Here is a 26,655-nt window from a genome sequence, read left to right as displayed (position 1 = left end):
TTCTTCTTCTTCTTCTTCTTCTTCTTCTTCTTCTTCTTCTTCTTCTTCTTCTTCTTCTTCTTCTTCTTCTTCTTCTTCTTCTTCTTCTTTTTTCAAGACAGGGTTTCTCTGTGCAGTCCTGGCTGTCCTGGAACTCACTCTGTAGACCAGGCTGGCCTCGAACTCAGAAATCCACCTGCTTCTGCGTCCTGAGTGCTGGGATTAAAGGCATACACCACCACTGCTGGCCTTGGTGGTCTTCTTAAGATGCTGTTTTTTTTTCAGGTACATGTGATGCAATATATTGGGTGTGGTGTGATTTAATCTGGGAGTCATGAATAAACATCTCATTACTCCTCCCCTGGTACCAACAGACCAAAGAAGTGATTCTATCAAAGTCCTGCTTAGCAAACCAATGAGTTTGCTGGGGTTACTTTGGGGAGCTTGGACCGCTCAAACGTAGCTACATCACAAATCCACCCCATCCTCGGTACCAGCTTGTGAAAAGTGCAATCTTGTAACTCTCTGTACAATGTGCAGTCAGCCTAATGGACAGATAGAAGAGTCTTCTCTGACAGTGGTCTTTATTTACTCCTTGGGAGAAATGGCTTTTGTAAAATTTATGTTTCAAGAGTTTTCTAATTCTTTTAAAAAATATTTATGTTATATGTATGAATGATTTGGTTGCAAGTGTTTCTGTGTACTCAAGGAGACCAGAAGAAGGCATCAAGTCCCCTGAAACTGGAGTTACAGACCATTGTGAGGTGCCATGTGGGTGCTGCGAACTGAACCTGGGTCCTCTGGAAAACCTCTTTGCCACTGAACCCTCTCTCTAGTCCTCTACTTCCTGTATCCTAGTAAGCCTTTCTCCTGGATAATGAGAAAAACTGCAGGTAGTGTGCAGAGCCAGTCCCAATTGTTCAGCAATCTGAAAACCGGGGGTTTAGCTTACCAAGCCCCAGGAAGCCCACATCACATCACACTGTGTCCTTGATGCCTCCAGTGGAATTAAAGGGTTTAATCTTTGTCCTGTTGGATTTTGAGTCACTGATCTTTTGTTGCCTTTATACTCTAGGAGAGATACCCTTTGCTTGTCCTTCCATTATGTCTTAGCAGTGTGCAACTTGTGCTTCAAATGTAAGTTATATTAACGGAAAGCCCGCTAGTAAAGCACCACACAGGGTTCTTACCAGTTCTACAGAAGACAGAGCTTGTAAAGTGCTTGGTAGATCAAAGGTATGCAAACGCTTATTGCTATCATAATGAAAGGTATCTTTTAAAGCTAGGAGAATGAAGCTGTCATAGAAACTTCCTGTCAATGTTCTGTGTTTTGCCAGCATTACCTTATGTTTACAAGCTTGGTGTCTGGCATCAGAAGGAATAAACTTGTCGGAAGCATGCCAATCAATCACGTGTTAACAAGACAACCATGCATTTAGAAGTTTAACCCCTCTGCCATTAATTAATTGGGAAGGTATGTGGCAATAAAATTTAAGGTTTTTTCCTTCCTTTAAAATTAGTTGTGAACTGCATCTAAATTTTTATTACATAAGCAATCAGAATTTTTGTGTTTATCACAAATTAATTATGTAGTAGAGAAAGACACTATAAATGCATAAATAATGGGGTAGGATAATGATTTAGTGTATATATTCTAATAATTACTACTTTCTCCCCCTGCCCAGATTTTCAAGATATATGTACTGTCTTTTTTTTTTTAACTCCATTAACAAGAGATTTTAATGGGACATGTTAATAATTCTACCTTAATCTTATAGCGTCACGTTGCAGGAAACTAACTCTGAGTTATTTTTCCTAAACTATCCTCTTTAAATATTCACTATGCTTCATTAAGGATGGAAATTAAATACAGTATTGGTACCAAATACATTGATATAAAATTTTTGGGTTGGAGATGATTAAATCTTACACTTGTTATTAGTTCTTTGAGAATTTCATGCAGTGAGGTTTGGTCAGATTGGTTCCTCTTTCAACGTCTTCCAGAAGTAGGCCTTCCCAAACCCTAAATGTATAGGAAGACGCAGAAGGAGAGAATGCAGAATGCTCAGCCCTAAATGGAACCCTCATATCATAGCTTGCCTCCCAAGCCTCAGGGATCATTGCAGAACAGGAAGTAGAAAGACAGAAAAATCAAGAGGTATTGGATGATCATAAGGAAACAGTGTTTTCTGGACAAAGCCAGGCAGCTTCTGGACATAGCAGTTATAACAACACCTGGAACAGACCTTTGTAAGTACAGGCCAGAGTCACAGCTTGGAGGGGATGAGAGGTGAAGGGAATTAATGCGTTAATATTGTGAATAACTGTGTTCTTAAGGAAAAAATAACCCTCCTTTAGCCAGTTTTAACATTTTAACAGTAATTAGTTTTCTTAGCAGTGTGTGCATATGTATTCATGTGTCCATGTATGCACTCATGTGTTTGTGTGTGTGTGTGTATGTTTTACTTAGTAAATAATGTACTAAGACAAACTGCCTTTCCCAAATATAAATGCCTTCACTGACCTGGGGATACTTTAGGAAACTATTTGAGCCATTTTAATTTTTTTCTGAATAAAAAATAAAAAAATTAAGCCACACTATATTAACAACAAATAGGTCTGTGTGCGTCAGGTGGCAGTTGTTCTCGTCAGAGTCCTCTTTGGACATGATGCTGACAGTTCACTCACTGGGCTGCCCTAGTCTTTGTAACATTTTTCTTCCTTTTTAGAATGTGTTTTATATTCAGTAATATTTCAAGGCCTCCAAATTAAAGAAATGATACTCTACAGAAGAATTAAGTAAACAAATCCCACAAGCTGATGTGAAGCCTGTTGACAAAATATAAGAAAGGGCTTAACTAGGACTCCCCTGTAAGATTTTTGGGTTTAGGAAAAAAAAAAAAAAAACTAAGTAGAGAGGAAGGTAGAGAAGAGAAATTTTTCTCCAAGAGAAATTGCCCTTTAAAACTGTCAAGAGTAAACAAACAACAACAATTCCTCTCTGGTTCTCACTTCCTGAAACACTAATAGCTCCCTAGATTGGCCCTTTGGGAGAAGAGAGGCCTTGCAGTTTTTTGTAAGTAATAAGTTTTGGATGTAATTTTATACTTGTATTTTTCCCCTTCTCATCACAGTAACAATTAAGCTCTGAGGCTTTCTAATATTTCTTTTAATTGATCTCTATACTGTTTTGTAGAAGATATTAATCATCAGCTCCTTCCATTCAACTCGAATTTTGTTTTTAAAGAGGAAGCTAAATATTAAAAGATCTCTCGCTCTCTCTCTCTCTCTCTCTCTCTCTCTCTCTCTCTCTCCACACACTTACTCACACACACAGAGATATAATATTTTATCATGAGTTATCTATCTCCTGTAAGATGTGATATCGTCGTGTGTATGTGTGTGATCTATAATGAAAATGCAGAAGACAGACCCAACTCAAATAACTGATTAAAGACATTGGCACATTGATCAGCTTTCTTGCCAGCAGCAGTTTGCTTAGGGAGTTTAAGCTGTGGGTAGCCTGTGCTGTAGAACAATCCCCAAAGGCAGGAGCTGCTATCCTTCTACTCTCTTGACAACCCCTATCTTTTGCAACTGCAGGGGGTTCCAGTTTCTGAAATAATTTTTTATCTCTTCTGAAAGACATAATCCAGAACCAGACACTGAGTCACACACCTGACTGGGCAAGAGGCTTGGAGTCAGCCAAGTCTGAAATCCCACAACTTTTTAGGGGCTTAAATAAATACAGAGAAGGAAATCTTTTTTATCTGTATCTAATGTTGAGTCACTGGGGCCTGAAAGTCAAAATGAAAGTAAGGTTAACTGGAGGAAAGTTGATTATCAATGATTCAAATACATGGAATTTATAGAAAGAGAAAGAAAGTAAGAAATAGACTGGGGAACTTATATATCCTTTTAGCAAAAGAGAAGTTTGGGTTTCAACAGATATAATGGGAATAGCCAGGAGATATGTGGGAATGGGAGATAAGGACCACATTAGTAAGAAATGGAAGCTTATTTGGTGCTCCCTCCCTGTCTGATGTAGAAGTGTTCCCATCTCCAAGATCTATCCTCTTGCCTAAAGGAACAGTTTCAGACAAAGGATCATTTGTCTCCAAGGGCAAATAAGCTTTCTCTTACTGTGATAAAGTACATTACTCAATTTAAAAGCAGGAATAGCTTCAGGAGTCACTCCATGGTTGCTTGGCCTATGCTATGCGGCTGCATCAATGCACCATTTCAAGGCACGAGCTTGTGGTGAAGGAGGCCTGCTCACCTCATGTGTCCTAGAAGCAAAGGGAAGGAGGAGGAGCTTGGGTCCTTGAACCCACTGGAGGACATACTCCCAATGACCTAGGTTCCTCCCATCAGCTCCCACTGGTTAAACATTTTGTCACTTCCCAACAGCACCATGGGCTAGAAATCACGCCTTCATTACTGGGAATTTGGTGGATGAGTCTCTAAACCACAGCCCTCTTCTACTCCGAAGACAGGAAGATAGCAGATGACTCTCTTCACCTCTCTCTCTCTCTCTTTAGAATTTTTTAAAATTTTAATTTCTATTTATTTATTTTTATTCTTTCGTCCAGACTTTATCCCCTTCCTGGTTCACCCTCTGACTGTTCTACATCCCATGCTTCCTCCCCACATGCTCCACACCCCAGGTCTCTAAGAAGATGTCCCCACCCCCACTCCCCATCAGACCTCCCCAAATCTCTCAAAGGTTAGGTGCATCTTCTCTGACTGAGTGCAGACCTGGCAGTCCTCTGCTGTACATTTGTTGGGGGCCTCATATCAGGTGGTGTATGCTGCCTGGTTGGTGGCTCTGTGTGTGAGAGGTTTTGGGGGTCCAGGTTTGTTGAGACTGCTTATCTTCCTATGGGGTCATTCTTCTCCTCAGCTTCTTCCAGCTTTTCCCTATTTCAGCCACAGGTGTTACCATCTTCTGTCCATAGGTTGGGGATAAATATCACTACACTTGATCTTAAATGTGGGGCTTGATTTACCACATTGAATTACCAATTCATCTCAGATTCCCTGGGACTGTCATTTGTTAACAATGAAAGGTTCACTAGCCTATGTAAAAGAAGGTAGTGGTCCTCTCTACCACAGCAGTATAAAGGCCTTAGTTTCCTTGAACACAAAACATGTTAGATAGAGGCAAATATCCACAGAAAAAAACATTGAGCAGAGGTCAAGGACTCCTGTGAAAGAGTTAGGTGAAGGATTGAAGGCCTTGAAGGAGATGGCAAGCCCACAGGAATACCAACAGTGTCAACTAACCTGGATCCCTGGGAGCTCTCAGAGACTGAACCACCAACCAAAAGAGCATAAAGGGGCTGGTCTAGGCCCTAGACAAGTAGGTAGCAGAGGGCTGCCATGTCTGGCCTCAATGGGAGAGAGTGCTCCTAATCCTACAGAGATTTGATGCACAAGGGTGGCAGGATATTGGGGGGGGGGCAACCCTCTCAGAGGAGAAGGAGAGGGAAGATGGGAGGAGAAACTCTGTGAGGAGGGATGGGGGAGCAACATTTGGGATGTAAATAAGTGCATAAATAAAAAAAAGACAAAAAACAGGGACAAACAGATGTCCCTGTTGTGCCTCTCTCTGTTTAAATAAGCTCTAGAGGTAAGGGCTTCCTTCCATTTAGTCTCTAGCACCTAAGACAGGTAACTTGGTTGTCATCATATCCCTCTCTTCCCTTCACATGATTTGTCTTCAGAACAAAGTTGAAATCATCTCCCAGGAAGAATGATGCTGTTCCTCCATTTGTTGCCCATGCCTCCCAGCACTGTGTTTGACCAACAAACCTCTGGCTGCAGAGAACAAGCCAGTCTTCTTTTCTGACTTCGTGGGTTTTAGTGACAGTCCACTTACTTTGACTTCAGTGTCATAAAAAGTCTGCACCACTTGATCTACTGCAAACAACTTTCAGTGCACTTAGGGAATTACAGCTCGGCAGAGCTGCCAAAGACAGAGCTGTCTTTAAAAGCCATCTTCTCTGTACATAACTGGTTTCAATGTTCATAATAATTGTTTCACCAAGCATCCTGGTATTTTGTCAGAACGAAATATAATATCCCAAGTTTTATTATAACTTAAACAAATGTATGGATATATATATACATATATATATTGTTTTTTAACAAATAAGCCTTATGCCCACAGCAACCATCGACACTCATGGAGGCTCATGCCCTGCTGGCTCTGTTTGAGGGGCAGGAACTATGTCATGCCATCCTTGCCAAGGCTAAGCAAGACTCAGAGAAAATGAAATACAAACAGATACCTTTCTGGGACTTACAACACAAAGATACAATTAATTTACATCTATTTTTCTTTGTGAAGATAAATGTCTACAATCCAGAAGAAAAATTTTAATTGATCTTGTTTCTACCTATGGTACTTGAGAAGGAACCCTTTCCTTCTGACACGATAGATTTCAAACCAATTATTATACGTCATTCTGAAATTCACATACAGAACATAGAGGGGCCTTCATTCTTTTTAAACCTCAGGGAGCACACAATGTATGGCTGTGGACCCCCAATGTGTGGTTCTGTTTGTTTACACTGTATTCTGTATGCTTGCATCCAATGACTGATCAGACTCATGAAGGACTTTAAGGAACCACCTGGGTGATCATTTGAAGTATCCTCTTCGTAGGAGATTTTTGTTGTTGTTGTCTGTTTTTAATATTGTTTCTTGACTTCATTGCTGGGTCTACAGAAGTTTTGGATTCATAAACCTAATTCATCCATCCTTCATCGACAATAACGCATTTCTGAGGAAAGCAACTTTATTCTTTACGAAACAAATCAAAGTAAGACAGAGTAAAACAAAAAGCAACCCTCTGCTTGCGCACACACAAGGAAACCCACTGTGGAGATGGGGTACAGTTGGCAATCGTCTTATCATTCAAACTTCCAAAAGAAGTTGAAGGAATTTTTTTCCCTTTCATAGAGTTGGGCAAAAAGTTATTGCCTTTCTGTTGTCCTTATGTCCCTTCAGCAAGCCTGTTAAAATTTTTATTAGGCCTTTAATGTGTGGGTTGAAATCAATAGCAGGCAAGCTATTAAAAATTATTAGTCAGCTGTGCCTCCTCTCTAAATATTAAAGCAGGCTGGTAAATTAGTTCACATACCCAATCACCAGACCTGAGAGGAATAACCATCTAGGCAAACTGACATCAGAATGCAAATAGAAGAACATTGCCAGGAGCTACTTGCAGAGGCCTTTGGCTGCTGTTATTCACAGCTAATATTATTCTGTGGTTTTTTTTCTCCTTTATTAGTATGAGGAGATAGGACAGAGAACAGGTTTTTAAGGATGTTGTCTATTAATGGTTAGGTAGCAAAGCAATTTGGGAAAAACTAGAAACAGGCATAGAAACCCCTGAACTATGCTGTCTGCCTGTTGAATACCTGGGAGGAATGGGCAGTTTTCTAAGTGGGGTTTGCCTTATATTTAAGAAATGTCAGTCAGCAATAATTTATTATATGTGATATGGAAACAACTGTGCAGGGAAGGTGGTCTGGTGTTAGGGTACAGTAATATTTAAGTGATATGTAGGGAAAGATGTGATTTTATCTAATAAGTGAAGGGGAAAGGACACAGTATAAGGTTGAGCCTGTGGGTCAGGGCCAGATTTGGAAGACTCAAATCTGGACCCTGCCCCCCTACAAGTGGCACTATCTGAAGGTAGAAAGATTTGTATTTGGATAGAGGCTCTGCAGGGTACCTCCTCTCTTTATGGTTCAAATTACTCAACAGATTAGTGTTTCCAGTAAAATTACTAATCAGCAAGAGACAATTTTAAAAATTCAATGTTTGTGGGTTTTTTCTTTTATAAAAAGAATTAAGAATGAAATATTTTGTATCTCTGGGTATGAAATGAGATTCTGAGTCTTGCTTAGCCTTGGCAAGGATGGCATGACATAGCTTCTGTCCCTCAAACAGCAGGGCATGAGCCTCCATGAGTGGCGATGGTTGCTGTGGGCATAAGGCTTATTTGTTAAAAAACAAAACATATACATATACATATACATATACATATACATATACATATACATATACATATACATATACATATACATATACATATACATATACATATACATATACATATATATACACACATATATATACACATACATATACACACCCACACATATATACATATATATATATACACACATTATATACACTTATATACATATATATACATATATAATATATATGCATACACACATATGTGGTATGAGTCTGGAAAGTGAGGGTATATCTAATGTCTCAGCAAAATGGTAGAACACTGTGACCTTCAGGTCAGCCCTTTAGGCTGTGTGTAAGAATGCTGAAAATACATAATTTCTCAACTATGCTAAATATAAGGATGCAATATGAATTATATGAGGGGCTTTGCAGACTGAGAAAAAGAGAGGCAACTGCACTATGAGCCAGCTTGTCAGAAAGATATTAAAGAAGGAGATAAAGAGAATTTGGGAGAGGTGATCACAGGGCAATGTTTACAAAGGCAGGTAGATTCCTGAGTTCAAGGTCAGCCTAGGATAGAGGGAGTTTAGGTACGAATGATACTTCAGAGTAGAGTCCCCCTAACTATTTTATTATTTGTGCTTATGTGTGCTGTTTCTTTCTAACAATCAAGAGGCTTGGGTCATTGGATGGATGTTGATTCATGGAATGAATAAAAGAGAACCTGGGTAATGACTGAATTGATATATAAATAAAAAAAACTGGGCTTTTGATTTGCAAGAGATGAGTTATCCAGAGAATTTTTAGAATAGCAGGAGAAAGCTGTCTCAAGAATACATAGAGAGGGTTAATGTGGAAAGCAGTCTCGAGCAGAAAGTAGGCCATCAGCTTCTAGCCCATGATTTGACTTTAAGTCATTTGTTCCCTGCTCCCAGATACCCTTTCTCTCAGGAACCCTTCTTCAAGCCAAGGCTGGTCCTTGGCAGTGAGGAATTTATAATTTTTTCATATTTCTTTTTTTTCCTTGATTGTGGAGGTTCTTTTTTTTTTTCAATTTTTTATTACGTATTTTCCTCAATTACATTTCCAGTGCTATCCCCAAAGTCCCCCATACCCTCCCCCTCCCACTTCCCTATCCACCCATTCCCATTTTTTTGGCTCTGGCGTTCACCTGTACTGGGGCATATAAAGTTTGCGTGTCCAATGGGCCTCTCTTTCCAGTGATGGCCAACTAGGCCATCTTTTGATATGTATGCAGTTAGAGTCAATACGCTCTCTGGTGTTTGTTCTGGAGAAAGAAGCAGCACATTTTGTATAATGAAGTTAAGAAATTGATCAAGAAAAATATCTTATATTTGATTTTTAATAGATTTAGTAATATAAAATTTAAAGTTACTGTGTTTTAGTAGTTCTTGGTTTAACATTTATAATTTGGAGGCTCTTGATTTTTTGCTTATTTTTTGGTCATATGAACTACAAGAAAGGGAATATATGTTGCTTTGTTGTCTCGCACCACATGAGCAACAGTTCCACTGACCAAATCATTTCCTGATGGCTTATTCTCCAAAGATCTTCCACATACCGCTACATCACTCAGGATTTTGCAAGGCAGGTAAGAGCTCTGTAAAAACCCCACTTTTCATTGTTCTCTTTTATTGATGTTGATGGAGTTCTGTTTTAACTTAATAAAAAGTTCCATGTACATTATAGACAATCTTTTTCTTCTATAGTGTAAGTAACAAAGTGTGGCTACCAAAGAGTCCCACAAAGCAAAGGCTCTGTACTGTGGACAGGAAGGCTGAAGAAGACTGATGCCATATATGATGGAAGGGACCCCAGTAGGAAATAGCAAAGTGGCATACTGTTTGCCCAGCTCTTGCCTTGGTTCCATAGCTCCTCACTATGTTCCTCTTTGGAATTGTAATATATATCCTGTGCCTTTAGGTTAAGGCCTAGATAAAATGGTAAGGCATGAGTAACTGTTACCTGGCTAGCTTGCCATTATAAGGAAACTTTCTTATGTTTCTGCTATTACTAGGAAAAGTCCTCATGCTCAAGTTGATTACATATTCTGTTATATTCTGTACCCTTGGAAATCAATCTTGATAGAAGTCAGTAGAACTGCGTTGTATAGTCACCCACAATAAGCTTGGACCAAAACCAAGTACTCAGCAGCATTTCCTACAACGATGTATAAGCTTTTATAGTATTTGCTTTTATAAGATGCCCCTGGGATGGACTCCAACATAAGAGAGACACCTGAGTCAATATAAGAAACTATTTGGAATAAGACTTCCATTTAGATTAGGGGTCAAGTAAAGTTTAAGTTCCCAAGGCCTCCTGGGAACTGACATCCTATTTGACAGGAAGAGAAGTATAAATGGGTAACTGACATCCTGGTTGGCAAATTCAGACATGAATGGTAGACAAGACAAGTCCCATTCTGGTTGACAAGTTAAGACATGAACATTAGCCTAGGCAAATCCCCTGCCCCAGTTGAATACCCCAACCAATGGGAGCAGGATAGGTGTACAACAAAGGCAACATGCCTAAGGAAATCCCTTATTCCTAAATCCTGATTGGTAGAATAACTTGGCACAGATGTTTGTGGAGTTTAGGTTTAAAAGTCCTGTAGGATCCTAACTCAATGCCATGGTTCAGTTCCTGAATATGGACCATGGCCCTGGCCAATCAGTCCTGGGATGTATGCTCAATGAACTATCCCCGTCTTACAGAGAGAGTGTGTTCATGTGGTTTGTGAGGTGATTCCTGGACTCCAACACATTATATGCTTTTTAATTTTAATTTACAGGATATTGCAATTAATTTATTGAATGTGTCTCAGAAGAAGTGTTGAATCTTGGACTTTTAAACAAGTTTGAGGCTATTATAGACTATGGGGACTTACAAAGTTGGACCAAATGGCTTTTGTATTATGATATGGCAATATGCCTATAAGAGCCAGGGAGTGGAATGTGGTGGTTTGAATAAAAATTGTTCCCATGGGCCCATAGGGAGTAGCACTCTTAGGAACTGTAGTTTTGTTGGAGTAGCTATGGCCTTGTTGGAGGAAGTACATCACTAGGAGTTGGGCCTTGAAGTCTCAGGAGCTCAAACTAGGCAATACGACCCAGTTTTCCTGCTGCCTGCAAATCTAAATGCAGAAAGCTCAGCTCCTTCTCCAGCACCATGTCTGCCTGCACAACACCATGATTTCCACCATGAACAAACTAAAACTGTAAGCCAGCTCCAATTACATGGGTTTCTTTGTTTGTCTTTAATAAAAGTTACTGTGGTCATAGTGTCTCTTCATAGCAATAAAGCCCTAATTAAAACACATACTAACCAAAAGAAAAAAATGACCACCTAGAATAATTGCTCTATTTCCTGACAGATTTTGGTATGATTCTCTAATTATAACAAAAAGATAATGACATAAGATAAAAATAATTATACAATAAAGTCATTAAAATGTAAAGTCAGGTACACACATTCAAGAAGATATGGACATTTGAATAGAAAAGTGATGTCATAGGGATGATTTTGGCTATTAAAAAGTAATAGGAAAGGGGAAAATGAATCATGTTTCTATTGCTGAATAGACAGATTCTTTTTTTAAAAAAGATTTATTTATTTTTTTATATGAGTATACTGTAGCTGTCCTCAGACACACACCAGAAGAGTGCATCAGACCCCATTACAGATGGTTGTGAGCCACTATGTGGTCACTGGGAATAAAACTCAGGACCTCTGGAAGAGAAGTCAGTGATTTTGACCACTGAGCCATCTTTCCAGCCCCCTGAATATTACTTTAAATTTTTTTTTCCTTCTTTCAACTTCTCATTATTATTGCTTTCTCTCATTGTGGTCAGACATATTCTTCCTTGGTATCACGAGAAAGACATTACCAATTTCCTCAAGTTGTCCTCTGACATCCACACACAAGTGTGGCATGTCCTCTATCATCAACGATATGTAGATAAACATGAAATATAATTAAAATCACTTTGTGTTCTTCTTAAACTATCGGGGCTTTAAGGATGTTACAGAAGGCTATTGGGTATGTGATCTGAGTACTGGAAAAAACAGACATCAAAATTATTTTGGAGATGAATTTAAAGACTTGCATATGTAGAATAGATTATGAGATATTTTGACCACACACTCATTAGGATCTAATCAAGTAATAGGGTTGATTGAGAAAACAAAGTAACATATCATTGGATTGTAGTAAAAGAAGCATCATTTAGGTCAAGGGCATGGGTTGTGTTTCTATGGAGACCATAGGTCAGGCCTTTTTTTATGACAGCATAAGTGATATATCTGAAACATGGGCATAGAGCGTGTAGAGGAGACAGTGGGATGGATAATAGTGGTGCAATGAACTACATGCAGCTGGATTGCTCCCTGATAACACATTTAGGCCCAATCTTTTAGATTCTGAGGTTGCTCAGAAGTAGAGAGATGCGTGTTGACTTTACAGGTCAAATATTCCTAATTTGAAAATCTAGAATTAAAAATGTTCCAACTTAAAAAAATGTTTTTGAGCACTTAATGCTTAAAAGGTTTGAATTGTGGCACATTTCAGATTTGAGGTTATTATTATTATTATTATTGCAAGTCCTTGGTTTGTAGTAGGGGGAGCTTTGTGAATCTGTGAGATGCTCAGCCTGAGAAGTTAATGTGCAGAACACTTGTTTACTGCTCTTGAAAAGATGACTTTCTCAGTGGATGATACTTTGAGAAATACTTCTACACTCTGATGGGAAGAAAGCATTTTTGCTGGGGAAAAAAGGGGGGGCCACAAAGATAGGAATTACTCAGCAGTGTATAACCTCAAGAAAGCTAATCTTTTAGAACTTCTTAGGTCCTCTGCAAGACTGATACATATTTTTAAACACTAAATCATGTTTCCAATCTTACATGCTAATTAATTATTTACACTGACAAAATATACATATGTATAATGTACAATGTGTATTTTAGTTCATGTAAAAATCATGATATGTTGTACAGGGGATTTCTCCAACTCCTTCTATCACACTGAAAATAGAATCCACCCCAGTTTTCTGAGCCCAGTGCAGGCAAGAATATCTCGGTTTTTATACATTTTATTTATTTATTTTTATTTTAGAATAAATTGAAGAAATTGAGCTATGAGAGCACATTTGATCTCAAACACACACACACACACACATACACACATACATACATACACACACACACAAATATATGGTAACATTTTATTCCAATGTTATATGTAATATTTTCTTAAGCCCTAAACTTTAATAATTTTAAAATTATTAATTTTTCTTCAATTTTAAACATTCTGTTTCTAAGAAACTTCATCTTGGTCCCTGGCCACCATATGGTTCCAAAATAGTATCTGCCACTGATATCTAAGTACAAAGGTCATAACAGCTAAAGCAGTCCTGATTCTCATTCTAAGATAACAGAAGTCAAAAAACCAAACAAACACCCGATCCTTATCATAGACACTCTATGACATAATTTTATATTTTTTAAATAAAAGAAAGAGGCGATAAATTACTTTATCTTTTCTTTTATTGTACATAGCATTTTTGCCCTTATGTGCAGTTTTGTTCTCTGAGTTTCTAGTTGCTCCTGATGAACTAGAGTTTGAAAGTATTACACACAAGGTTTAAAAGCAAACAGTTCACACGTTTTATTTATTTGGGTTTTCTGTGATGGGGATCAAGCCCATAATCTCACACATTAGAGTTAAGTGACCCACTCCTGAGCTACATCTTCAGCCCCTTTACATATGTCTCAGTGTCGTTCTGAAAAACATGATAACATATCAGGTTCTATAAATCTGTTCTGATTGGAGCATAAATCATCCCTTTATTCCTTATGTATGTAAAGGGAAACATATGCACATGTACATACACACACACACACACACACACACACACACACACACACTGCTCCTGTCTGTAATTTCCAGCATCTGCTGAAAATCCCCCAAACGCAACCCCAACCCACACACAGAGAAGATGAAATTCCATGTGGCCAGCTCTTGTCCTTCTGGCTTCAGGGCTGAAGCTCAAAGCTTGAAATAATGTTCTCTGCTTTATTTGTTTCCTTGCTCTTAATTATGTGTACGAGTGCAAGTGGCTGAGTACCCGTGGTCTGGGAGGATTTAAGGATTCCTACAAGTATAGGATTCCTTAAAGCTGGAGTTACTGGTGATTGTGAAGGGGTGTTGGGAACTGAAATCATGTCCTCTGGTCTGGAAGAGCAGTTCATTCTCTTAATCACTGAGCTCGCTCTCCAGCCAGTGATCTTTCAGTAAGTGTATGTTAAATGAAGAGAGTACAAAACCACACTCTACAAATGTCAATGAATCTGAAGGGATATGTTTGAATTTACGGTGAAGAGTGGCTACATTTTAAATAAATCAGCCCCAAACTAGGGCAACCCTTCAATAAAATCCTATTAAAATAAACGAAGGCCTTAGGGTCTTCTGGGATGATAGCTGCTCTCATTTCTGAATGAGCCTAGCTTCTCATTCAGCCACAAGCTCCAGGCATACTTTTGCCCACAGCTCATCTCTTCTATAATCCTTTGGGACAGATTTCCCAGGAACAACTCTTTCATGGCTAGGCTGTTTGCCAGTGACCCAGGTAGAGCTTGACTCTCGATGAAATATTCTCTTCCAGGATGGCTTTAATTGTCCAACTATTGGAGTTTCATTATCTTTCCAGAGATATCTGTGCTTCTGTTACAGAGATGGAAGGGCAGAGTGTCTAAAAGGAAATGAGTATCAGACATAGGAATGGCCTGCCAAGGATCTGTTTTCCTGGAATCATAGATATTCCAAAGCAGTGTCTTGCTCAGCCACAGTTTATAACACATGCTTGGATTTTCTTTCCCAGTAAAGATTGACTTCCAGGATTCTATGAGTAATACAGACACAAAGATAACTCACTTTATATTTTCAGTTAGACATCTCAGTGTTCTCACCTAAATGAAACAGTAATCAGGGACAGTAAGGCAGCCAGTTCCTCAGACTTCAGCAAAGTGAGACAAAACTGGGAACAGTAACACCAGGCTTGCAATGAGAGTGTGTAAGAATTACGATTCTATAGTGGCATACACCTTTAATTGTAGCACTTGGCAAGGGCAGGAGCAGGGGCAGGTTTGGGGATGGGGGCAAGGGCATCTCTGTGGGTTAGAAGCCAGCTTGGTCTACATGGGAAACTCCAGGCCAACCAGGGCTATACAGAAATAAACAAATATTTTAAAATTATGAATGTTGAAATTTGACACTATAATTTCTGCAGGAAGCTAAGTTGGTTTAAAGAAGATTCTCTTTAAAACCTTCTTCAGGCCCCTCTGGATGAAACTGGGAAGGGGTGGGGAAGTGGGTGTGGTATGGGGAAGAGAAGAAAAGACCATCAAGAGTAAATGATCTTGACATCATGTGTGAAAACCACATTCACTGTTGAGTCATTAAGTTCAGTAATCCCTCTCTCTTTATCTCTATGATAAACTAGAACCACTTTGTAAGAAAAATGAATTATAAGCATTGAATACTCAATTTTGCAGGAATTGATCTTTTCCCCAATTGATTTTCCCCCTCTTTCACGATGTCACATGTTTACATTCTGATCAAGCTCCTGAACCATCACAAGGGACTATCCTAGAAGGGATAAAAAGCTAGTTTTATGCTTTTGCTTGTATTTTTCCCATTGGGTGTCAAAGACATTTCTTTCCTTCTCTATAGAATTCCCTTGCATCTCTTATATTCTTCAAACAAAACATTAGTGTGGCTGTAATTCCTTTTGAGAGAACTGACATTTCCAGGTTGTTAAACGTTTTTCAGCTCCTGGCACAATAGATGACTTAGATGAGGGCTAGTGGTGACCAGAGTCTTACACCTACTCCAATTCCCAAAGCTACTGACTTTCATAGACACCTCTCTCTGCTTTCATTGTTTGAATCGATAACAAAGGGAAGGAGGATAGACTCTCTTGGTTATTTGTCTTCATATACATTAATTCATAAAAGTAAGGACTTAAAGGGAGTATAATGATACAAAGCCCCTGTGACCCTGCTTCTAATGAAATATTTATTCATTTGAATAACTCACAAGAGAAAGTCAGACACCCTGAATGGCATCTATAAGAAATTCTTCACTTTAGCAACTTGCCTCAGTGTCTAATTATTCCTTACATGCAGGTGATCCTTCATGAGCTTGAGCTTAGCTAATTCCAAAACAAGCTAAAAGTAATGCGCTCTTTGCTTCATTTCCAGTTATCTCCAATTTCTTGAGAGAATGATTGGTGTCCTGTAGGTATTAACTGGATGCCTTCTGAATAAGGAGCTATTCAATTGAATACATAAATAAAATTAATTTATACAACAGAGAAAATGGCATACTAATTAAAGTTACAAGGACTCATCAGGGAACTTAAGACACACATACCACTGTTAGGGCAGCATGTGCAATTCAAAGCTGAAAAAGGGAGAGCAGTCTGCTAAGCCTAGGTTTTTTGACTACTTAACAACAGTTCAAAGCAAGCGATGACACAGGACCCAACACATAATGAAACAGCACGAAAGGAAAGCATTCATTTATACTGGGCTTAATCAGGATGTCCTAGAGATGACACAATAAAATATAATCATCTTGGAGCTGGAGAGATGACTCAGCAGTTAAGAGAACTGGCTGCTCTTTCAGAGGACATGGAACCCAGGAAGCTCACAACCATCTGTAATGCCAGTTTCTGGGAATCTGATACTCTTATATAGCCTCTGCAGGCACTGAAAACATGTGGGGAATATGCATGCATGAGGGCAAACATACACACAAACTTAAAATAAATAAATATTTATTTTTAAAAGCTTTAATTTGCAATTACTTTTTTTTGTGTGAATTAAGGTTGTCTAACTGTGACACTGATGATTTCTGTGTTCATTTGTACATTCAATGAGCATGTCTTCTCTTCTTGGACTTACCCAGAAGCAAGATATGGGAAAGCATTTTCAGGAGCTTCATTTTCAGGAGTTTGTTAAAATGTGGGATCTGTTAGTACAACATTGATACCGACAGTCCCCACTGCACAAGTTAAACAATGCTATTTTGTTAGATATTTACTTTATTAGGGACAACTACCTCATTTTCATCTGATATCTTTTGACATCCAGAACACAATATGTTCCCAATAGAAACTCAATATATGAATGATGATATCTGATCACATCAAAATTGACTCTCTCTCTCTTTCTCCCTCCCTCCATATGCAAAAAGTGACCTAACCACTAAATGTGTATCAAGCTGGCAAAGGAGAAGTAAATTTTGTAAGCTGCCAAGGTGGAAAGGGGATTTGAAAAGAATCATTGTGAACCTTCCGTGGTTTGAATGAGAATACTTAAAGCTAACTTAATTCATTGCAACTAAAAATGCATTGTGCATTCTAGCCCTATATTGGTGTCAACTTTTATGGATCTTCTAAAGGCCATGCAGATTTGTCTTGGTGAGATGCTAAGAAAAGCCAACTTTAGTTGCAGTATCTTAAAAATGGATGTCTTTTGATTGGCATGGATCCATTTGGGCCCTTCTGGGTTTCCCAGTGTAAATGTCTTGCTTCCTTGAAATGATGTTTGCTTCAGACGGCAGTGGGAACAACTGAAAAGCATCTTTACCATCAACCATTGGATGGAGAAGGAGTTTTAAATGCCTGATGCATTTGGCCTCCCTTCCTGGGCCGCTTTTCAGACAGGGATCTAACATGAACCACAGCCCTGGCACGAGGGAGCATGCTTAGCATTTCATTTTCTAATTTTAAGCTTTCCCACAGAGCTCAGGCTCAGTGCCTCTTGGTAGTTCCACTTCATTTGGCACGGGGATTCCTTTCTTTCTCTGTGTTTGTCTTCATAATTTATTTGACTTGGGAAAGCAGAGGAGAATAAATTCCTTTACCAACTTAAGAAATATTTACCTGGAATATTTTACGAACCTGACCCTTTGCTGGGTTCCAGGAATAGAGTGATAAACCTAGATGGTCATTGAAGTTGTCTTGCAGTGGGTAGCTCAGAAGGCAAACCTATAAACAAGCAAATGTATAATACACTAGTCGGTGGCAAATTCTTTGGGAATATCAGGTTGGGACTAGAAGGTAGATCTCTGCTAGTATGTTGTTGTTGTTGGTGGTGGTGGTGGTGTGTATGTGTGTTCCTGAGATTTGAACACAGGGCCTTGTGTATGCTAGGCAAGTTATGCTAACTTGTTACATTTTTTTTTTCTATTTGTTGTTTCAAGATAAGATCTTTCTCTGAAGCCCAGGCTGTCTTGGGATTATTATGTAGCCCAGATTGGCCTCAAAAATCATGGCAATCCTCCTGTCTCAGATTTCTAAATATTCCTATTACAGGTGAGAATTATTGTGCATGGAATAAAATTCTATGTTTACATGGGCTATTAGGGGTAATAATTGAGAGAGAGAGAGAGAGAGAGAGAGAGAGAGAGAGAGAGAGAGAGAGAGAGAGAGAAAAGAGAGAGAAAAGAGAGAGAGAAGAGAGAGAGAAGAGAGAGAGAAGAGAGAGAGGAGAGAGAGAGATAGATAGATAGATAGATAGAGAGAGAGAGAATAGAGCCATATAAAATATAAAATATGAAGAAAGAATAGTCTAAACAAAGATGAAAAGACTGAGCTAGGTTCCAAGGTGGCATTTCCAAGGAAGGGGCAGGGAGAGAGCAGGGATGGGAGATGAAGGACTAAAGTGTGTGAGATAGCCATGTGGGTCCAGACTCAGAGGATGCTTAAAGTAGGGGAGGCACCTCAGTGTTTGGACTTCTAACTTTAAGGCTTGTAGAAGTAGGATCTCTATAAACGTCAGTTTCTTCATCTTTGATTTTCTTCCTTTAATGAGACTTCTGAAATATCTATCCAAGAAGAGCTAAGACAAATCTTGACTAACCTCTAAAACATCCCTCTGGCAAAGCCTGAGCAATGTTTATACCTTCTGCATAAGAAGCAGTATTTTACATAAAATTTATAAAGTAAACAAGTATGTTAAAAAGAAAAGTGAATCTGCCAAGTTCATTTCTCTATACCCTTTCCCTCCCTGCATTTGTCAGACATAAGCTCTGGTATTAAAAATGATATCAGCAGGGTACCCATATCACTGATTCTGAATGACTTGTACAATCATCATATTGAGCTCTATTCTTCCATTTCTAAGTTCTTAGTTTCTCACTTATAATAGAATCTAACCATTTTGGAAAATTTATTTGAGCAGAATAATAGGTAGGATGTGCAATCACTCAGACTGTGTTCAGTTATTTTTAAAAGAGACTGCTAAGGTCTCAGGTGACTCAGAATGAAGTCAATGAAACTTCACTGTTACACCTTCAGTCAAATAAAGTCTTAGCTACTCATGCCCATCAGATTGGGAAATAATGACTGTTTATCATTAGACCCAATTTGAAATCTGAACAGTAAAAAGAGTTCTTTTCTGTGTCCAGATATTCACTTCCTTTCAGAGATTTTGAGAATTGTACATTTCTCTACATTTGGGGTGTTTCTTGGTTTGTAAACTGAAATGTGTATGTGTGTGTGTATGTGTGTCTTGAAAGACTTATCAATAGGGTGTGGCAATGCTTTCATTGAACTACCATCTAAGGAAAGTTTCTTTTGAGGGACTTGATTTTTTTTTCCTTGTGTTTTACTATTTTCTCAAACTAAATTCTTTCCTTAATTTTTCACTTCCCCCCATTTTGTACTAACTTTTACTCTCGGGTAATTTCACACATATATTGAATTATATTCTAGTGGAGTTAACGGTGGTTGTGAGGCACCATGTGGGTGCTGGGAACCAAACCTAGGTCCTCTGTAAGGTTAAGCTAGTGCTCTTAACCACTAATCCATCTCTCCCAACCTGGAGAAAGAAAATTGAAATTAAGAAATACTTAATGAGGTTTCAAGATGTCTTGTAGAAAACACACTGCCAATAAACTGTGCACCTGCAAACAACAGTCTGACAAAGCCAAGAGACTAGAGCTGAGGGTGGCAAAATTGCTGACTTCGCTGGAAAAAAAAACAAAACCAGAGAGATAGAAGGGAGTTAAAACTCTAACAATTATACTGAAAAAAAAAAAAAAAAAAAAAAAAGGTGTGCACCAGAAAGCAGGACTGCAAAGAATAGAGATGGAAAAACCCATGCTGGCTAAAGTGTCTTAGATGGAACTGCTTGTAGAACTCCGTGTCTGACAGAGAGAACATGCTGTAGGCAGTGGACTCTAATGAGAACCCACCTCATTAGAAAAGGATTTAAGCAGCTGATGGAGTGTCTGCATACCAGTGACCAGAGCTCAGAGACATCCAGCATACCTGTACTAAAACACCCAGACAGGCAATTTTCTGTTTAAGCCACTGATTTAGCAAGGATTGTAGCCAGGTTCTGATTTCAGCCCCTAAATACCCCCACAAAATTAAAAAAACAACAACAACAACAACAAAAAAAAAATAAGTAGAATTTGTTGTGTCCCAAAGGATTGATAAAAATTCCACACAGCTTGCTTGCTTGCTTTCTTTCTTTCTTTCTTTCTTTCTTTCTTTCTTTCTTTCTTTCTTTCTTTCTTTCCCTTCTCTCTCTCTCTCTCTCTCTCTCTCTCTCTCTCTCTCTCTCTCTCTCTCTCTCTCTCTCTCTCTCCTGCTGTTGTTGTGGTGGTGGTGGTGGTGCTTGGCCTGCTCAGCATCACGATAGCCTCTGTGTGCATTGTTTTCTGGTCCATCATTCAGGTCATTGTACTCAGTTACCCCACCATGTGGGCACGGCGCACATAGGCAAGCAGTCTTAGTTGAGCCTGTTCCTGAATGCTCATGCCAAATTACTAAACTACCCTAGATCTTCTTTCCCTAATTTGTAATGATAGACTTGCTTATTATCAAAGCAAGAAGATAAGACCCACACTTCCTAGGGGGTCAGGGACATAGCTCATTTAGTAGAATGCTCCCCCAGCACTCAAGCCTGAGCTTCATCTCCAGCAGTGCATAAACTGAGAGTCCTGCAAAACATGCTTGTCATTCCAGCACCCAGGGGGAAGAAACAGGAGGATCAGGAAGTTCAAGGACATTTGCTGAAACATAGTGAGTTCAAGACCAGCTTGGAATAATAAAACTCTGGCTCAAAATGGGAGGAGGAGGAGGAGGAGGAGGAGGAGGAGGAGGAGGAGGAAGAGGAGGAGGAGGAAAAGGAAGAGGAGGAGGAGGAAGAGGAGGAGGAGGAGGAGGAGCCACCCACTGCTTAATAAAATCAATGCCAGCTGCCATTTTCTCAGACTCAAAAAGAATGCTAGAAATCTAAGAGTGCATTTTGTGAGTGGGGAAAATGTGCTTCTAAGAGTTAGGACTAAAAGTCCTTTCAGATTACACTGATTTTCTTTCCAGAGCATAATGACTATAACTAGAAGTCGAGTAGAGGTACTTGAAGATGTGTGTGGCAGGAGTCTGCATTTATCTGTAGCCTTCAGACCTAAAGATTACACACAGAGGGTTGTCTTGTTCAGAAAGATCCTAGGGAAGGTTGGAAAACTACAACTGGAAACTTTAATATGTGCCATGACCTCCCACAGCTAATGGCAATATTGGGAAGTCATCTTTACCCACATTAAGGCATCAAAGGATGTCTTCATCCTTTTCACACTTGTATATTTGGGACAATAAATGATTTTTCTTTTTGCAATCAACAATTGGTTTGCTTAAGGCTTTCCAAGGTTTGGGACAGAGCAGGGATGGGGATCCAGGTTCTCAAAACTGCTAGTACCAGGGCATACACTTCATTATTGAGGAACCTGCCAGAGGGATGCTTTAGACAGCAGGAACTCTTGGTGACCCCAGACCTGAGGGGCTACTTGAAAGCTTTGGAAACTGATAAAATGCTCAAGTTAAGGAGAATAAGACCATGAGAACATATCTGAGGCAAAGCACCTCAAAATCTGGAGTAATACTGTGATTTTTATAATGATACTTCAATTTTATTGGGGCCTTGGAACATTATAGCACTCACTCACTCATACATGATGGTCTCCATTGTACCTGCAGATTGTACCTGCAGGATTGTGTGATGTTTTAATCAGGGGTAGTGATAGCGATGGTGTGGAGTAGCTCATGCCACTGAAAATGGATTTTCCCTGTCTTACTTCCTATATTACAAGAGGAGAGTGCTTGCTGTGCCAGCAAATCCACACGAGGAAGCACCATGTCCTTCAAGTGGCAAAATGTAGTGAAAGGAAACTAGCTCACATCCTTTATCGTATTTGTGTGGAAAAGACAAGGGAGGGAAGGGATTTAGGTTTGGCTGGTTTAGACAATCCTACCATGTTTGGTGGCAAGTACTCACTGTCTGGTGCTTGCTTTATGCCATGTGTTGATGTGGAAAAAGGGAATCCTGGTTTGGTGTCTGAGATTTTGACAAAGGTTGTTGGGAATGTAGGTTGCAAATGGAAGACTTGTTCTTGGAGAGCCCTTTGCTGACACTAAAGTGTTCTCTCTGACAAGTGTTTTCTTTTTAGTCAGCTAGACTGCAAACACTAGTTCATCAAGCATATGTATCAAAAGATGGCCTAGTCGGCCATCACTGGAAAGAGAGGCCTATTGGACACGCAAACTTTATATGGCCCAGTACAGGGGAACGCCAGGGCCAAAAAAAATGGGAATGGGTGGGTAGAGAAGTTGGGAAGGGGGAGGGTATGGGGGACTTTTGGGATAGCATTGGAAATGTAATTGAGGAAAATACTTAATAAAAAATATTAAAAGTTAAAAAAATACAGAAAATAAGAGCTGAGTTTATAGCTCATTCAATAAAGTGTTTTCCTTAGAAACAAGGGGACTTGAATTTGATCCCCAGTATCCATGTAAATAGCTGGGTACTATGGCTCACTGCTATAATCCCAGCACTGGGGAGAAGATAGGAGGAACTCTGAAGCTCACTGGCCAACCAACATCACCTAATTGCTAAGCCTCAGGTTCCAGTCTCCAATGTTGACTTCTGACTTCCATGTGCACATATACACATAATGTGTACTCCACATGCATGTTCTCTCTCTCTCTCTCTCTCTTATACATACGTGAATGTATGTTTATATATATATGTGTGTACAATGATATAAAATGGATCTATAGATAGAGTTGATTCTTTTTGCATGTAACTTGAGACTCACCTTTTGAAATATGCAATAAATATTTCATGCATAAAGTGAGTTACATGGGTTTGAATTCCTGAAATTAGATTAGAGGTATAAAGCTTGTAGTCTGAGTATCAGCAGAGTATCATTTATCTATCGCTATACACTTATTTGAAGGATTCTCCATATTTCCGAGTGTTAAAAAGTTCATCTCCAGATGATAATGTTAATGGTTCTGAGAGGTAAGGTCTCTCAATGATTGGATCATGAGAGTCTGTCCTTATGATGGATTATTCTCTTCCTTGCTTAATGAATTTAATGAATTCTCAAGAGAGCGATTTTGTTGGGAAGGCAAGCTGAGGAAGTTCTGCCTCACAGTGAAATGCCCTTAGCTGCACAGCACCAAGGAAGCCCTCACCAGGGACCAAGCTGACACTGGCACCATGATCTCCACTAGCAAACCCCTCTCACTATAAAAACTCTTCTGTCTCTTTTCTTCAAGGATTACTTGATCTGTGGTGTTTTGTTAGAGCATCAGGAAAAAAAAAGGTTAACATGGATTTGGACAACTGATATCATGGTTTACATTAGATTCCCAAGGGGAAAAGCATGGAATAAGAAGGGCTATTTGAAGTTTCAAGAACCTAATACTATAAGAACAGAGGAAGATAGAATTTGCAAATTAATAGGTGGCAATATCAGAGGGTTGGCCTTGTTCTTTGCTGTGCTTACTTATGGCAGCCCAGCAGAGTGTATGGATCAGTCAAGTATACCTGTACCTGTAGCCTGATTAGAACTGATAAGATACTTTTGTGTATAAGAGCCAAACTTTAAGGTCTTATGTTATCTAGCAAACCCTACCAAATCCAATCTTTCTGTCTACCTCCTGAAATGTGCCAATGTTTGTAAGTTTTGTGTACCATTTAAAGACATTACTTTGCAATGCAGAAAGGAGAGGGACCCTCGTGTCTCCTCTCTTAAGGACTTTTCCTTTCTCACTATGATGTGATGTTGGGCTCTTGAATATCCTCAGCCTTTTGTCCTATTCAGGTGCTTGCTGTTTGCCTCTGTACTCCTGTTAGGAGCCATCTAGGATAACGAATTAATTAAAGCACAGAGTTTGTAGGTAGGTAAGACTTGGTTCAAATCTCAAACCTTCAATTAACTTCAGCACGTGAAGCTTTACTCGCTTTATCAATGAAACAGAAATGATTGCATCCATGAGATAATGTGGTTTTCAGGAGTGAAGAAGATGACAGGCAAATTACTTCAGCAAGAAGATGCTAAAATTTGATATGTGTTCAATGAATTAAATTGCTTTTTTCTGACTGTGATTTTTTTGGTACTGGGCCATGTTCATTCAATCTGAAAATTGCCACCAATTGTAGAATTTAGAGGAATGTAAGTCAAAAAGTCAATATGCTCTCAAACCATAAAATTTTGTAGAAGAAAAGAAAGTAACCTTGAAAGATTAAAATTTTATTTGTAACAAATTGATGAGTCTCAGAGTTTTCCTCAGGCTTACAGGCCTACAAGTCCAGATGTGCATGAGTGTGTTCTGTCAAGTAAGACACCCACAGGAACATGACTCTTTTAAAGAGCTCTGTTCTGAAAGAACTCAAGTCTTGCACAGAGGCCTCGCATCTCCTGATCCCTTTGGTGGTTTTTCAAAAAATTTTATTGGATAACCTCCCTCAGATCTTTCTATTTAACTTGGATTTCAAGTTCCAGAAGATAATTTTACCATCTCACTTTCAGTAATGTCAGGACCTATCTGATTCCCCCTTGACTCTCTTAGCCAGCACTGGCCAATAATAAGATCCAGTTGATCTTTCATTATCTCTTAAGCCTTGGACAAGGTTGGTGCCCATGTTTGTCATCTGCTATTTTCTAGTTAGATTCAAATTTTAGGGATTTGTATGTTACACTATGTTTTCTAGAAGTCTTTGAAAAGCCATTCATTTATTCTTTACCAAATCATTAATGATTGATCATTAGCACCACTGAAACTATTCTTAAGAACTGGTAGCAGCTTTTCAAGGATAGTCACTATTCAAGATTTTGAGGATAACTTTGATGACCACTGCCCCATTATTCTTTGTAAAGCTAACATTCAAATGGATCTTGCAGTAATTTGGTTTAGAAGTTGTTTGGAGTCACACAGAAACCCTTCTTTAGATGTTTGTTGAGCCGCTGACTGGTCAATATATTCTTCACAGCCAAAAAATGCATATGATCCTTTCATTGATCAAAATATTAATTTATGCTGACAAAATCCTATTCCTCATACCATAAAACAGATATTTTTTACTTTCCCTCACATCTGCCCATTCAGGTACTGACATAATAATGTTGTCAGGTTCTGTTTCTGGGGTCAGAAAAAAAGCAGCATATACACTTCTGAGAGCTCCTTGGCCCACTTTAAGCCTTATCTATGATTAGAACAAGACAAAGAAGAATGCTTACCTAGAACATAAAGACTTTTATAACACTTGCTATTAATCAACTGTATTTTAATAAGGTACTCATTATAATGTCTGTTCACATTTCCCCCCTAAATTCATAACCAGTTACCTGCGCTGTCTCCCTCCTTCCATTGCTTCTAACCTAGTGCAGGTAAGTTGTTAGGAAGCAAACACACACACACCATATCTCTACAACAAAGCTTAACTACAGAGAAGAATCTAAAATCTTATCTGTCTGGATTCTGATCCTCATCAACCCATTGCTTCTGCCATTCATTTTTATCTTAGTTTTTAGAGGCTCTCTGTCTAGAATTAAAATTTGTCTGCACCAAGTTTTATAAATTCAAGCATTTACTTTTCTGCTAGAAAGTCAAACAAGGACAAGAAAATCTCAATTAGCATTTCCAATCTCTAGTCTCAATAAGTTATGTGTTATATATATATATATATATATATATATATATATATTCCATGCAATTTTTTTTGTTTTTTTGTGGAAGAAAGATTCCACTCTATAGACCAGGCTAGCCACAGAGATCCTTCTACAGATCCTTCTGTAGCCTGTGTGGTGCTGGAATTAAAGGTGTGTGCCACAAGGTTATACTTCAATTTATAATGATATCTCCCAATTATAGTAACACTTAGCATATTATCTGTGATAGAGAGTGTTATTATCCTGAGATTTCAAAACAGCAGTCGAATGTGGAGTGCAAACTAGAAATAGCTCGGAGCTACTTCAGTGAATGAAGAATCTGAGGTCTTTTTGTTGTTGATTTTTGTTGTTGGTGGTCTGCTGTTGTTGATTTCCTTATTAGTAGAAATATAAATGGATAGATAATTCTTCTGTGAATTCCAGAGATTATAATTTTAAATATTTACTTATTTGTTTATTTGTTTATTTACTTTATATGCTTGTGTGTTTTCCTGTATGAGTTTGTGCGCATGGAAGCCATAGGTTGTCAAATTTCTTGGAAGTGAAGTTTCAGACTTATGTGAGATACCCAAAGTGGGAATTGGGAAATGAACCTGGATCCTCTACAGGAATAGTTAACACTCCTAAC

Source organism: Mus caroli, unplaced genomic scaffold (genome assembly GCF_978045245.1).
Source record: "Mus caroli unplaced genomic scaffold, Mus_caroli_1 scaffold_3, whole genome shotgun sequence".
NCBI classification, from domain to species: Eukaryota; Metazoa; Chordata; class Mammalia; order Rodentia; family Muridae; genus Mus; species Mus caroli.
The sequence above is the reverse complement of the archived record's forward strand: the minus strand, read 5'-3'. Positions refer to the sequence as shown.